This window comes from Pinus tabuliformis, chromosome 6, assembly GCF_031772625.1.
Source record: "Pinus tabuliformis cultivar Carrire ecotype Pingquan chromosome 6, CPIR1, whole genome shotgun sequence".
In the NCBI taxonomy this organism is placed as follows: domain Eukaryota; kingdom Viridiplantae; phylum Streptophyta; class Pinopsida; order Pinales; family Pinaceae; genus Pinus; species Pinus tabuliformis.
In genome coordinates, this window is record NC_142292.1 from 1,459,241,947 (window position 1) to 1,459,245,449 (window position 3,503).

At 35.0% G+C, this 3,503-nt stretch overlaps 1 pseudogene; it reads left to right on the top strand.

Moving 5' to 3' along the window:
- Positions 1-529: 529 nt before the first annotated feature.
- Positions 530-1,882, top strand: LOC149264120 (uncharacterized; annotated as a pseudogene).
- Positions 1,883-3,503: the final 1,621 nt, after the last annotated feature.

Below are 3,503 nucleotides of genomic sequence, written 5' to 3' on the forward strand. Positions count from 1 at the left end.
GAAAATTCATGCTGTTCATACAGTAATAACCATGGCTGTCTGTATCATAAATAGAAAGTTGATGCGTTTTCCTCGTCATCTGGAAGTTCTTTTCCTGTCAACCGTCGGGAAAACAGGAGGATTAGGAATGCAGTGATAAGCGTTCGAGTCCGTTTCGAAATGAGGAGTACGAATACAGTGATAAACGTGTCACTCTACTCTAAAACATAAATAGACTATTATCCTGTCATATCACTTCACCGAAAATATCAGCCTGTCACATCACCAAACCTACGTTAGATTTACTGGACCGGGCTTCCTTCGTACGGAGAATGTAACTACTTCTATATACAGTCAACCTCCCTACCAAGGAGAAGCAGAGAGGTCCCTACTGTGACTCAGTGTTTTTAGCAGAGGAAATCATCAGCTGTTGAGTTCTATATAAAGTCAACCTCCCTACCAAGGAGAAGCAGAGAGGCCGCTACTGTGACTCAGTTTTTTTAGCAGAGGAAATCATCAGCCGTAGAGTTGCAGAGGTAGAATATTCAAGATGGGTAGATCTCCTTGCTGCTCAAAACAAGGGCTCAATCGTGGGGCCTGGACCAAAGAAGAGGATATGATTCTCTCCACATACATTCAAACCCATGGCGATGGTGGATGGAAAATTCTTCCCCAAAAAGCAGGTAAATTCTAGAAAGTTTGTCATGGTTTTTTTTGTTTTCTTTTCTTTTCCCTCCTTCAAATTTCATGATTTACACCATACTACTAAAGCCAATTGAACTGTCCCAGCGACAACAAGTCAGTTAGTTGTCAGTTATGGTATAGATATTATTTATGCAGACATAAATATTTATTCAGAGGCTAACAAGTGGAAAGAATTTTTGTTGCAGGTCTTAACCGGGGCGGAAAGAGTTGTAGATTACGTTGGAAGAATTATCTGCGTCCTGACATTAAACGCGGAAGGATTTCCGCCGACGAGGAGGATCTCATTATTCGGATGCATCGCCTTCTTGGCAATCGGTATGTCGAGAATATCTGAACATTTGTTCACAAAACAAAATTTATTGATTCCCCATTTCAGCGCCTCGAAATTTCGAATAATTAACTGCACAGTAGGAAGTTGACGAGGTTATATTTATGGATTCATGCAGGTGGTCCCTGATTGCGGGACGACTACCCGGAAGAACAGGCAACGAAATCAAGAATTACTGGAACACTCAGCTTAGCAAAAAGCTCCCGCCACTAAAGCAATCTGAAGCTATGTCGAGCACGAAATCTCTGGAAACGAAATGGAGATCTTCTTCTCCTCTGCCAACTCATGTGTTCAAAACAATTCCACTCAAAATAACAACGGCCATGAGAGGCTCCGGAATCGTGAAAGAAAACAGCTACAACAGTGATGGTTGCAATAATCCCAGTTTAAATGGAGCTCCCAAATCGTGTAATATTAATGAAACTGGTAATTTCTCCCAGTCATGCTGCGACCTACTCGCAAACAATTCCGTCACACCCTTCGGAGCGCATTGCCTTCCAAACGGCAGATGCTAATTTTGTGGAAGCAGAATTTGTGGACGTGGAATCACCACATTCCAATCATTGTGGAGGAAATACAGCAATATTAGCGGAGAGTTTATTGGATTTGAGCGACCTATCGCTTCCCCACTGGAATCTGCTCTTCTCTTCATCCGACTGTGACACAGCTTTTGGTTTGGAAGAGTTGTACAGGGGAGTGGCCATGGAGCTGAACAAGTTTGAAGATTTCATGTGTTCTGATCAAAATAATATGGAGAAGGTTAACAGCTTTGCAGTTGTTTCCAATCAAGGAATAGCAGAACACTGCCATAGCATGCATGCATATTGCATGGATGAAGTCGTTCATTTACAGGAAACAAAGACAGAGTAGTTCATTTTTTAGAGTTGGAATGCAGATAAGAATGCGACCGAAATTATGCAAGAAAACTAGTGTTGCAAGACCTTGATTGGGTCCCGTAAGAATTGTAACAACCGTGATTGGGTACTCTAAGAATTGATATCTATCAGAACAGTAATCAATAGGTTCGTTTCATTTGTATAGTATATTGTAGAACGTGAATGTGGTGAAATAATGGTGGGTTAAAATGTGATTTTGTTTGTTATAAAATATATTTTTAACTGTATGTATATATTTATATTTATTAAGATAGGAATTGGTTGGATAATTAAAAGTGGTCAGAATTTGGACAATAAAAATTCAAAAATATTTGTACAGATAATGTTTGAATCATGTTTTTGATGGTGGAAATAAATTCAGCACCATCAAAAGCCTCAAAAACACTTAAAATTATAAATTTTAACAGTTTTTACTTGGATTTACGAAATTCCCTACTATAACATAAATTTTCATAACTTTCAGAAAAAAAAATATAATTGTTAGACTACTGCTATATTTAATAAATATCTAAAACATTTTGATTATAATTCAAACTTTTATTATTTAAAATGTATTTTACTATATATTTTGAATCATAAAATTCTTGGAAATACTTATATCATAAGAAAGTCACAGCTAGAAATTGCAACAGATAAACTACGGCATTCCATCCTGCGATCACGGTAGAAACTCCGATGAATGCGCCCCAATTTCAGCTTTTTCTTCTTGTTATGATTATCGATTTTCTTCAATGCGTTGACTGGGTAACGGATTCGAACGATTCCCTTCGTGCAGGAATATATAAATTTGAACCTAAAATGAAATGAATCTAAAATCACTAAAGAAAAATGGAATTATATGTGTAACGGAAAAATTATATCTGTAGTAGCTATAGGAAGGGTATAGTAGTTATAAGAAGGGTTTTTACATCTACATGTGATTTATGTTGAAACTTTTCTTATAAATGTATGAGGTCGTTGAAAAGCATTAACACATTCTAAAACCCAAAAAATGCTTTTAGCTTTTTTGAAATTCGGGTTGCTCTTTCAACGTTAAGTAGGTTAAACAAATTGCCACAAAATTACAATATTAGTTTACAACGTACCAACTAAATTAGTTTACACTAGTTTATAATGTACTTTATAATAGTTGATAATCTAAACTAATATATATTGTAGTTTGTGATATACGAACTCAATTATTCTCCAATTTTGAAAATTTGATTTTAAAGGGGAAAGGTGGGCTGATTAAATTAAATTAAAATGCTTTAAAGGAGATGGGCAACGTAGAATATATATATATATATATATATATATATATATATATATATATATATATATATATAATTTTGGATTCTTGATTCTAGGTGGATTTGAAAGTCAATTTTGAGTTCAGGATTTTTTTTATTCAACGTAAATATGAGAGTTAATTATGGGTTTAGGATTTTGGATTTAAAGTGGAGATGAGAGTTGACTGTTATTAGAGATATTTTTGTTATTTTTATTATATAATTATTTAATTAAGGCTTTTAAAAAGAAATGAATGAGTTATATATAGGTTGAGGATTTTTTTATTTAAGGTGGATAAGAGAGTTAATTGTAAATTGAGAAATTTT